The sequence below is a fragment of the Lissotriton helveticus genome, chromosome 10, assembly GCF_964261635.1.
Source record: "Lissotriton helveticus chromosome 10, aLisHel1.1, whole genome shotgun sequence".
In the NCBI taxonomy this organism is placed as follows: domain Eukaryota; kingdom Metazoa; phylum Chordata; class Amphibia; order Caudata; family Salamandridae; genus Lissotriton; species Lissotriton helveticus.
The window spans coordinates 657,499,646-657,512,448 of record NC_136071.1 but is presented as its reverse complement, the minus strand read 5'-3'; the positions used below and the strand labels follow the sequence as shown (position 1 = coordinate 657,512,448).

Here is a 12,803-nt window from a genome sequence, read left to right as displayed (position 1 = left end):
CGCAGCTGTAGTTTTTAAATATACTTGACGTCTTATGGCCAGCTACGCACATGTGCACGCCAATGCTTCGCATACTTGACCCTAGGTCATGGAAAAGTTGTCTCCTGTGACCAAAGCTAGCCACTGCCCGTGGAGAGAGTTGCTCTGTGTGAATGAAGACTTTGCTTACAACCACTCAGAGCATCCTCAGGTAATGCAAATTTGCAGCTCTTCTGTGTGTACACGCGAGACTGCCACCAAGGGACAGTAAACAATATGCCGAAAGTTATCTCATCATGGTCAGAGGTCACTTTTCATACCGGTCATCACACATTCGCTTGTAGGGTGTATGTCTTTTCAATAAAATTCGCTCTTCTTATAGCAACGTGTTTCCTTTGGGTTTGGGAGGGTCAACCTCTTCCATCTAGTATTGCCCCCTCAAATTATTATCCTTCATTTACTTACATAGAACCACCCCATTAAAACTCAACTTCACGCTCATTCACAGGCCAAGTTGAGAGGTATTCTCTAATGCATGACAGTGGGATTCCCTGAGCCCAAGAATGTTCTAATGGCTCATCATTTAGTTTTCTATCCCCCATATTGCTCGTAGAGTTGATACTTTTGTCAGATTTAACAACGTTTTATAATCTTGCTGTTCTATGAAGAGTTGTAGGTCTCAGTGACATTTTAGAATGTTAGGTAAACATAGATATTGACAGTCAATAAATATTGAAGTTTAAGTAAGCTTCAGGTCATATAAAGCATCTGCTCGACTGGTTAAGCCAAAACCTACTTTATGGTACTGTGACTCACTTTCACTTGTGTGCATGCCACTCCACCAGCTAGTCACAACTATAAAGACATAAAATATGGTTGTGCCTGGTGTTGTATTCTGCTCACCAGTCTCTTCTTAAAGATCCTAAATTCATGGACAAGGATGTTCCCAGGCTCAGGTTGGGGGAACAGCCTTCTTCGTGTTTATGTGTCCACTACAATCCAAACCAAATCATATGGGTAAAAGACATTGTCATGTACAATGCCAATAGCTAACTCTCGCAAATGCGAGACATATTGCATTGCAAATGCTTGTTGTTTCCTCCCACGGAGCACCACCTAATTACTTGTATCTTTACACTTTGGTGCTTATCTGTCCGTTTTGGGGTACTATTTCTTTTCTCTGTTTCTTGCTTGTATTTGCCGAAGCTTCTTTTTCATTTTGTTCCGCATCCTTTTGTGGCATTTGAAAGACAGCGTGTCTTGTTAGAAAAGGAGCGTGAGTAGGCAAAGCTTTCAAACCTTAAAATAAAAATCAATCAGTTTCCCATTTGTGTGCTTTTGAAACTTATTTGTACTTTATGTTCTTTTGTGGGAGCTACAAAGCAGAGTGCCTTTCCTGTAGAAGCTTTAGCGGTAAAACATTTTATGAGTGTGCTTTTGTGGCAGCGGAAAGGTAGCATTTCTGTCCTTACTTTTTATGTATTTATGTTGGAAAGGGAGCTTGCTTTCTGTACAGGCCTGAAAAATCTTTTTCAAAGATTGCGTTCAAATGTCAGATGCTGTTTTCAGAGGGCACCTGTAACTGTCCCACAACCCCCTCATGTTTTGCAGCTTGACCCATAACACCACTACCTCTCTCATCACTGCTTGCCCCTCTTCCTTATTTGTTTAACTCCTCGTCTGTAACAGGAGAGTTTAACTCCTTGTGGCAGCCTTGCATTGTTTATTGTACCTGGACGATAAGTGTTCCCCGGTACCTGGCTGTGTTTAATAATTAACATCCAGGAAATTTGTCTCAACACTGAACTAATGGCTGCCATTTGTCACTGTCAAATCTGTATCAGGTAGCCACAGGAAAATATACTTTGGACTTACGAGAAATTTAATTTGTCTATTGGACACCATATACATCGCTCAAATGGACCAAAGATGGCAAATTTGTAATGACTGTCTCTTCACACAAATGTATCTCCTCCAATGCATTTCAATAGGAGTGTGTGAAATGATGTCCGCGCTCAAATCCTCTCCGATCGTCCCTTTTAAAAAACACTTTCAAACTGTACTGCGCATTGGTCCGCTGAGCTCTAGACTCTGTGTTGTCTTCACAGGTGCAACTGCTCCACCTTATGGCATTTTTTTTATTATAGCAACCAGAGAGCACGTGACTATATTATTAGGCTCACCCTTTCACAGCCAGATACTATTTTATTATTAGAGGCACACATCCCCTTCTCAGACATCGTACGACATGGTGGTTCATGTCTGTATATCATTTTTTGTATAACTTTTAATTGAGTTTAAGTAGGTAATTTTACAACAATAATGGCAAAGCCTATTACCAAACTAGCATATTGGCACTCATTACAAAAGAGTTGCTCATCGGCATCAAATCCTATTCATTTTTTTAAACTGTGCTGCATGGCATTGGGGATGCTAAAAGGCCACAAAACCAGTGGCAACATTTCTTTTTGTATCTTCTGTGCAGTTTTGCCCATTTAGTAGCATTGTGGCCCTCTCACTAGCTCCCATAATACCGTGGCCGAGGAATGGCAGGATGCAGGCCAGGCCTCCGAAGTGCAGTCTGTGTTTGCCTTCAACAGCAAGCCTGGTAATTCCACTTTGCGAGCACCCTTGCGATTCACCATACAACTTTTTAGGTCTCGCCTAGGCAGCGCACATGCGCTGCTCTAGGAGATGACCTTTAGAAATTGGTCAGCTCTTTTCAGGCACTTGTGCTTGTGCTGGCATCCACCTTGTGGGAAAGAGCACGCTAATTGAAAACAGATGGTCCGCACACCGCTGCTCGCTCCAGCAAGGTGGATGCCAGTTCAAGCATGAGTGCTTGAAAAGAGCTGTTTGGATTTGCCTGCTCGCGGTAGCTTTAACTTTCAGCACGCAGGGGCCATCTGTTTTTTAGGTCGAGCCATGTCTGCTGTGTTGGTAGTATATTTTTTGCGTGAATGTTGCGCTTTCGTGTCCCCTATACTGGTAATATTTTTTGGGGTTGATATCGCGCTTATGCATGTACGCTACATAGGTAATATTGTTTTTTGTGACTGCGAGTTTCCTTGTTAATAAAAGGACTGCTCGCAAAAATTGCAAAGAGCAATGATCTCCACAAGAGGGCAGACTAAGCTCATAGTATAGGAAAATGTAAATGTTTTCTCAAATATAGACTAAACAGCAAAATCCAACTCTCAAGTACACTTTATTCATCTGAGACATGGCTCAATTAACTTTTCTTACACATGCAGGCGTTTTTAAGATGGGTGTTGTGGCTCAGTGAACTAACACTTCCACTCCAGAAATTAGTGATTGGCCTTATGAAAGCAGCCTCTCTCCAAGAGATCGACTCATTCTTTCGTCCTTTCAGGTGTATTAGTTCGGTAACAATAAGCATATTCTGTTGCATTGCAGTCAACCTTTATGTATGTGAGATTCCACCTTCACAATCTTTGGTCCTGAAGAAGGTGTTGTTGTCACTGAAACGCACGTAGACCAAGCTTGCCCTTGAGAAGTGGTCCTGGAGAGACAATTTCAACATCTTAGATTGTTTGATGACATCCACAAATATAGATCCCTCTAATATAACTTGTGACCCCCCCTTCAGAGGGCTAAATCTCCAGCGACGTCTATTAATAGTATGTTTGCAGTTAGAGTGAGTGTGAATGTGTTGGTGAATGAATGAATCACAGATTGCTGCTGGTATAGGTATTCTTGTGAATTTTAGTAAACCTAATTGCGATAAGCCATGAATTTTGATTAAAATGTTTGAAGAAGATGTACATGGTTTACACTTCGGATTGTTTTTGTGATTTTTCTTTATTTGATGTGTGTATTAAATAATAATAATGAAATGTCAATTGGAAATATTTATCTATTTGCACAAAGAAAAGATGTAACAAATTTAATAAAACTTTAAAAAAATACTTTGTAAAAAAACTTTGAGATGTTATATAATATAGGTGGGTTTCTGACACTGTGAACCTATACAGGTCAGGATAAAAGCAATATAGGTCAGATAAGAGGTTATCAGTGTTAGAATTCTGCCGCGAGGCCATCGGGACCCAGGAGTCTTGTCCAAAACCGTGGCCCCAATGGCTGCACAGATCTTGTGCTGCGTCACCGGGCCCCACAGCTTCTCCTTTGTCTGACGACACACGGTCTGGAGTGGCAAAGGGTCTAAGAAGTCCTTAATATGTGATGGGCTGGCAGCTGCCAGGGCAGCATACAACCTCTCATAATAACTCTGGAAGGAAGCGTTGATTTTGTCCGAGGTTTAAACAGGTCACCTTTTTCCTGTCGTAACTGAGTGATAGGTGAACCACGGGTCTCTGGTTTAATTAACCATGCCAGAAGTCGTCAGGCTCTGCCCTCCTCCCTCTGCACCCTGTCCAGGTACTCCTTATAACTGTGGCATCTGAGGCAGCCCAGCACTTCGTGGTAGCTCGCTCGCGTTTCCTGTAGCCCAAGCATGGGATCAGGCCCTTGAGCATTATCTAACTGGCACAGTTTACCCTCCAAGTCTAGAATTTATTTTCGTATTTCTCGCTATGCCCCAATCGATTGCCCCATGCAGTGGCCTCATACCACTACCATGAAGACCTCCCATTTCAGCATGGCCGAGGATGCCGTATGAGCATTTGTGTGAAAGAAAGACTATGAGAGCACGTAAGGACCACCAGTAGGGGCCGTTCTCCAGTGCCAATGGATTGTGCCTCCAGGAAGGGATTGGAAGCCGTCTCCCTATAGTTTGGTGAATCAGCAATAGAGGACTGTGGTCAGACAGGGTAAGCCCCAGATATTCAGTGTATGTTAAGGAGCCACTAAGCATCAGTGTACAGAGAAAGGTGTAGAGTGTGGTATGTACTTGGTGGATCAGGGAGAAGAAAGAATATTCCCTGTCTCTGTTGTGTTGCCTTCTCCATATATCCTCTAGGCCGTATTGATGGATCCAGTCCCGGAATCCTGCTGCTGTGTGATGTGATGTGATTGCGCCCCCAGAAGCGGTGGGTGGGGGCGGTCGATCATGATATCCACAACACAATTAAAATCCCCGCCCAGTAGTACTTACCCGCCCATGTACGTAGCCATCTGAGCTGCAAGGAAGGTCGGGTAAGTGACCAGGTCCTGATTGGGAACATACATGTTACCTAACGTTATCAATCGGCCCGCCAGTCCACCCGTCAGGATTACTTACCTACCCTCAGCGTCTACCAGTGCATGTGTGAGGTCAAAGGGGACTCCAGGTCTCATCCTAAAGGCAGAAAAGGTTGTTGCATAGACCTGACCCCTCCAACTTTTACGGAGTATTCCAGCTTCCTCTTTGGCTTAATGAGTCTACTGAAGTAAAGCTATATGTATATCCCTGCTTTTAAAGTAGGAATAAATATTGTGGCATTTGGCCATGGCTTCCATCCCTGGTATATTCCAGGTTAAAAACCTTATTACATTATGTGTATGTGTCATGTTTGCAATCTACCCCTCAATGGACACCCCAAGGACTCCTTTCCACTTCCACTCCCTCAATCATGTTTGGCCACTTTATTCTGCAAACATCAAAAAATAAACAAACATAACCCCTTTGCTGAACAACTCCCGACCCCAGGGTAGCCCAACAAGGCTAGAAGCCCAAATTGCATGTACAACGTTGAGCACAAATTGAGGCTCAACCCTAATCAGGCAAGGATCTCAATGGGGGTGGCAGAGACAAAAATGTAATCTAAGACGTGGAACTGCCCATGATGCACCGACCCAAGCCAGTGTAGGCCAGTTCAGGTCTCCAGCAGGCATCCAGGGCCCTCCCACCCCCCAGAGACCCCAAAAATCACTGCCCCAACTCAGTCAAATAATCTTGTCCGATGTGTTAGGAGTCACCACCAGCAAAGTCACACTGCGAGAAGAGTCTGAGTCAATCCCCTCCGTTTCCCTCGAGGAGCGAGACCCTGCCTCCGTGGGAGGATTCCTGCCCTGCACAATTGCCGCTACTTTCTGCAGTGCCTCGGATCTCTCCTTTTCAGTTTGTGAGGATGTCGGTCGCTTTGGGGCACCCCGTCTGGATCATCCCCTGGCTCTCTTCTTGGGCTCTCGATTCCTGGGTGCGGTCGTACTTGCATGCGCATGTTGGGGAACTCCAGCTCTATAAGTTTCTATCCACCCCATGCAGACTTTGGATCCTCGCAAAAGTGTGTCTTTCCATCAATGAGTATACGTAAGCGTTCAGGAAAGGAGTACTGAAGGCCTTCTTCTCTCAACACTTTCTTAACCTCCAGAAAAGAGGCCCGTTTTCACTGGACGTCCAGCGTGTAATCAGGAAAGATGGAAACTCTACTGTTGTCTACAGTATATGGTCCCTATGTTCGAGCTTTATGTAGAAGAACATCCCTGTCTCTAAAGTGGAGGAGTCTGGCTCTGGTGTCGGTCAGGAGCTGGCGGTCTGGCCTGTACACTGTGTGCTCTCTCAAGGGTATAGAAGGTCGACAAGCCCCCAGGGGCAACCACAGCTCGGTGCCATTGCTCCAGAAAGGACACCATGTCATTGCCTCAAGAACCCTAATATTGTTCCTCTTATTTTGACCTTCGGCATCCTTTGCTCTCCGCTCTAGGATGCGAGGCCCCCCCCTGTGATGCTAAAGACTGTTGTGCCGGGTCGAGATCTGTTATTCTGGACTCCATGGCTTTCGCTCTCTCTGCCAATTTCTTGTGCTCCTCTCTGAGTAGGTACAACCCCACGGACACCCTACTGATGTCCTGATGCAGGGTGGCCGTGGTATCGGCAATGGCCTCCAGAATTTTTGTTAGTTGCTGATGCACTGGGTCATCCAAGTCTTTCAGTATTCTCTCCTGTGGGGTTTCTTCTAGGTCTTGGGTGGCCCCTGTTTGCTTGGTTCTCAGTTTGCCCATTTCGGCCAAAATGTCATACGCACAACCCTACCATGCAGAAGTGCCATGGAAATTATTGTCCTGAGTCACCTTCCAGCACTGTGATATATCGCAGTCACTTCCCCCACTGCCCAGGCTCACGACTCTAGTCGATTTCGGCCCAGGTTCTACATACAACGTCCCCAAGTGGTCAGGCGTATCACCTTGCTTCCCGGTGTGTGGTGTTAAATCGGCAGATGAATGTCCAATTTTAGGAAGGCTCAGATGCAGGCAGACACCTTTAGCGACCCCCCATCCCAAGGGATTCTGATTTCAATATCACTCATGACCAAGACGTTTACAAGGTTTATGTCTCGTGGGGGATCTGTTACTCGTCCCCGCTTGTTGCGCCTTTTTTCGGACCCTATCAGAGGGTCTGAGCCCATGTGTAATCGACCAGTGATGGCCAAAGCTATGCAGCGCTGCCCCAGTGCCAGGTCGACCCTCACAGGCTCCCCCACAGGTAGGAACCTCCATGCAGGCACACCCAACCAGATCAACCGCAAGCTGCAGTCAGAGTACTCTCATGGGCCTGCGCCACCTTCTCAGTATCTGTTCCACATTCAAACCATAAGATAAGAGCGAGAGGGCCCCCCTACTTTTCAACCACTTGGGGCCTGCTGCCTGCACTTATCTACCTCGCCCCACCGCTCAGTGCCGGGTTCGCTCCAGTCCCTTGGCCAGGCCATGGTGCACATCCCTGACTCCTTACCGCAGACTGGGTCATGGGGCTTCACAGTCCACCGGGAGTCTCTCGCATAACATCTCCCAGTCTTGTTCCCGCATCTACTGGGTTATCGGGTTTCCAGGTCTCCGCCCAGTCCTCACAGAGGCACTCTCCACGGCTGTCAGCAGACATGGGCCCTCACGATCACCAGGATGAGTTGCATTTTGTGTACCTTCCAGGCGGGTCGCTGCTCGACAAATCCTTGCAGCACTGGCCTCCCGGGCAGCGTGAGACCCCACCCCACACACTGGGGCTCAGACTCCTAGGGCCGCCAGTCAATATCCGGTGTGCGACCCCAACTCCTCACCGCAGGGCCTCACCGTGCACCGGTGAGTTCTCAGCAAGGCCCTCTGAAAATGGCTCTTGCCACCGGTGGGTTACCTGGCCCCCCGGCAGAGCTTCCGGGTCACCGCCCGCGCCGGCAGCCAGTCTTCATGGGGGCACTCACCTCACTGCTCCGTCGTAGTAGCTGACGTAGTCAGTAGAGGCCCTCCCCTCTCTGCGTGGGTCACAAGGGCTAAGCCGCCATCTTGGTTGTGATCAGCCCGAGCAGCGATCGCCCAGTTATTGACGCATCGCCACCCCCATGCAGCGGGAGACCCTACTGTCTCTGAGGTTCCTCTGTCTTCCGGGGTTATCCCGAATTGAGCACTCTGGCCAGTCTGCCGCCGGGAAAGCAGGATCATTGTGGGTCGGTGCAGAGCTACAGGCTCACGCGACCGCTATCTTCAGCGTCCAAGCCACACACCTAGTTAAACAAATATGGTTCAAATGCAAAAATATTGTTTCGAGGATGTTCCACTAAGAGCGTGCATGCTTTACATTAATTCAAGGTGCTGGCTTTGACTTTTACACTACGAAAAAAGCTTTCCTTTTCTTGGTGGGGCACATTAAAGTAGGCATTTAACGTGTAAATACTCCAAAGAAGGCATTCAGGTTGTGTGTTGTGTTTTAATGCACACTGGAAGCAAGATCTTTGTTATGAAGCACAAGCTTTACAGTGTTGCCATGAAGAAGTATACACAATTTTAAAAATGCAAAGAAAGTATAACTTACCATCTTATTTCAAATACGGTTGCGTAATGCTCATCTGTACCATGTATTTACATTTAACAAGTTTATTTGTATTTCCTACCTAGTATTTCTTTTTAAATATTTTTATTAAAAACACGATAAGAAAAAAATAACTTTAGTAGCATATACAGTAAGAAAAATAAGCGATAGAATAATAAAAAATCCGTACAGAAATATGATTTTAGCCAGATCAGAAGAGTACAATCAATTATAAAACAGTATTAGACAAAAGAAAATAAATAGATTTTCAACCATTACCATCGTTAAGCCTTAACATTCACTAAACACAAAAGATGTTAGAATAAGATTAAAATTAAAGAAAGGTTCCCCAGATTCTATCCAGTTTCATCATTGATCGCACTCCCCTTAATTTAGCTAGTGAGGACTCCATAGTGTAAATTTCAATAACCAAAGATCACCATTGCATAATGTGCAGTGGTTTCGAGGAAACCCATGCCCTAGCAATAGTCAATCTGGCACACGAAAGTAAAATAGGTATTAAATCTTTATGTGGACAGTTTAACGGTTGAATACCTAATAATACCGTGATTACTGAAAAAGGGGAGAAAGTAACTTGTTTTTGGTTCAGAATATTTTCCAGTCCAGACCAGAACTCAGACAATGTCGGACATAAAAGAAGCATGTGTTCGAGATCCGCCGCTGCTAGGTCGCATTTGGGACACTTGGAGCAATCACTTGGTGGGCTGTTTTGGGACCATTTTGATATTCTTTGCAGGGTATAGTATAGGATACATATTGTTTTATATAGTTGAAGCCTTAGACTAGAGGACTGTACTACATTATTGATGCTACAGAGTGAAGCAGAGATCTTATTAGCAGTTATATTAGTACCTAATCTTGTGGTCCATTTCATAGCAAGTTTCAAGCAATCGTCAGCCTTATAATAATTAAGGCATTTATAGCCCTCACTAATTAATGATTTCGTCTTTTTAGAGTAGAGACAAGTCCAGATGTCCGAATCAGAGACTTCCCTTAACTTCGTCTTACGCATCAAAAAATCCCGAATTTGCATGTATTTAAACCGCATAGATTCAGTCAATTTGTAGAGAAGTTTAAGTGTTGCGAAATCCAAAAAACCCATCAGAGCCGTAGAGGTCCCCTGAAGTGTTAAAACCAGAGTTGGCCCATGTAATCCCTGCTCCGTCGCAAAAATTTCCGGGAAGTCCCGGGTTGCCCCACAGCGGTAACTTAGAATGAAAAAAAGAAGTCTTACAAATAGTCAGTATCGAATTCCATATTCTGACCGTCTCCCTCGCGGTCTTAAACTTAACCCTTTTAAAGTAATTGGGGTTGTTTACTCTTGCTAAGAACTGATTGGAGTCTGTGCCCAGCATGAATTGATGAAAGTAAAATTGATTATTGGAATTGAGCAAGCTACGAAGGCGACCAAAGAAGGTTGCAAGAAAATATAGTCTGAAATCGGGGAAATTTAGCTCACCTTTATTAAATGGGAGCTTGAGTAAGGCGATCGATCTACGGGCTTTTTTATACCCCCCAAATAAAACTACTAAAAATCCCATCTAGTTTTTTAAAGAAAGAATTATTAACGCATAAAGGAATTGATCTAAATAAATAAAGGAATTTTGGCAGTACCTTCATTTTTATTAAATTAATCCGACCGACAAGACTTAGAGGGACCGTATGCCATTTTTTTACTAGAACTGACACTTCCTTTAGTAAAGCATCGTAGTTAAGTGTGATTATTTCCCCTATTTTAGATGAGACTTTAACACCCAGATATGTAGCGGCCCTACATATCCCTTGGGCAGGGGCCTGAGGTTTATAATTCACTATAACCTGTGTTTTGTTTATATTTAATTTGTATCCAGAGATTGCCCCAAAGCTATTAGCTTCCTCAGTTATCCCTAATAGAGCTTCTACCACGTCTGTAGAATATATGGCAATATCGTCAGCGTAGGCTGTAATTTTGAGAGAATTAAGGCCGAATTCAAAAGGAACAATACGAGATTGAGTCTGCAGTGCGTTTATGAATGGCTCAATGGAGAGTGCAAACAGCAAGGGTGACAAAGGGCACCCTTGCCGTGTGCCCCTAGATATTGTGAAATTAGAAGATGTCATACCAGCATAGCTAATTTTCGTGGGGGATGATCATATAACGCCTGTGTCCACCTTAGATATTGGCCCTTAAAACCATACACCATCATTACGGCCCAAAGGTAGTCCCACCCCACTCGGTTGAAAGCTTTTTAAGCGTCCAGCAGTACCATACCGAGTGGGGTGGAATTAATCGCCGCTACATCAAAGGCGGTTATCGCCATGTTTACATGGGCTGATGTATCCCTGCCCATAACAAATCCATGTTGTTGTCGATTTACCAGTTTTGGCATAAGAGGAGCCAGTCGTATGGCAAGGACTTTCGCGAATGCTTTTGCATCCGCGTTAATGAGTGAGATGGGTCTATACGACCCACACTCATTAGCAGGTTTATTATTTTTTAGGAAAAACACTATCTTAGCTGTGTTCCACGATTTAGGAGCCCTTCCACTTTCACCAATCAAGCTAATTACTAAACTAAAAAGAGGGAGTAATTTGTCAATACAAATTTTGTAAAGTTCTATGGGAAGTATATCCTCCCCCGCAGCCTTGCCCAAAGGGAGAGAAGCAATCGCGAGTCTAAGCTCTGTAGTAGTGCTATTCTCGACCAATTGCCCCATACCTTCTATTCCTCTGTTATTTGTCAGGTTATTATAAATGTACGTTTGTATGCTATTCATAGTAGGGTAGTTTTCAGGGGTATACAAATTACTATAATAATTAACAAATTGCTCCATTATCTGTGCAGGTTGACTATAGATAATATTATTAGGTCCCTTGATTGACTTGATTAATGTGTTGGCCTTATCGTCAGCAACTTTGTATGCCAAAATTTTCCCAATTTTGTCACCACTCTCATACTGAGACAATTGGTGTTTATGAAGTTTGACGCTAATTTTCTCTCTAAGAGTGTTTTTCGTGGCAGACTGAAGACTCACTAGTTTAAATCCTAATTCGGCGATATTTTGTGAGCCTTGACGAAGGGCTTCTGCCAGGTGATTTTCTAGTGACAAAATATTGGACGTCATAATTTTAATCTCTTTTCTACGCTCTGAATTCTGTCTCAAGATAAACTGTTGAAGAAATCCCCTTATACTGGCTTTACAGGCATCCCAAACAAAAATAGGTGAAGTAGAATTAAGATTAATTTTTATAAATTCTGTAATATGTTCTTTGAGTTGTAAGATAACTACTGATTCTAATAGTAGATACCTTGGAAATGAAAATAACCTTGGACCCTGTTTCCTTGATGAGATGTTAAAAACAAGGATAGGATTGTGGTCTGAAGTGACCCTTGGGCATATCTCTATAGTGCTAGAATCTAGAGTCTTGTCAGATACCCAGGCCATATCTATGCGTGAGCATAGTTTATGGGGTGCAAAGTAGTAAGTATACCCTGCTAAATTATGGTGTATATTTCGCCACATCAAAAAATACTCCAAAAGCTCCCTACTAAAGGACTAGAAAAGTTCAATGTAGGTTGCGGTTATCGGAAGATACCTATGTATGAGGAGGGATTAAACACTATTCAACTAGGGATGTGTTTGATATGCTAACCATATCCATATGTATGGAAGGGGGGCAACACTAGTTGTTTTTAGTTACCCTCACACACCCTAGTGGTGTCATGCTTCATCATTGGGTCACCCCGACTCCTACAGGTCGGGGTGGGCTCAACCACAGTGTTGGGAAGCTCTTATAGTAATGAAGGCAGAAAAAGGGGTATAAATAAAATACCTCAATCAGACCCCTGGTATCCCTTTATTCATGGGTCTGGTTGGGTTATTTCAAATTAGAATAAAAGAAGGGTTTATTAGGATTTTTATGGTCCTATGACCCTAGTGAAGTGCCGACATGTTTCAGTCCTTATGAGGCCATAAAGGTCCCGGACTTTCTTCAGGGCAAGGTTCAGAGATCCCCCTATGTGTGGGGATGCTAAAGAGGGGGAATTCCCTACTCTATTGATGTAGCGAGGGAAGAGTAGCTTCTCCTCGTGTGCTTTGTTCCCACGACATTCCTTGATAAA

At 44.2% G+C, this 12,803-nt stretch overlaps 1 protein-coding gene across 1 annotated transcript in view; it reads right to left on the bottom strand.

The window, feature by feature from the left end:
* CEP20 (centrosomal protein 20) overlaps window positions 1-12,803 on the bottom strand; it is a 224,440-nt gene that overhangs the window by 138,138 nt on the left and 73,499 nt on the right. The window lies entirely within an intron of this gene.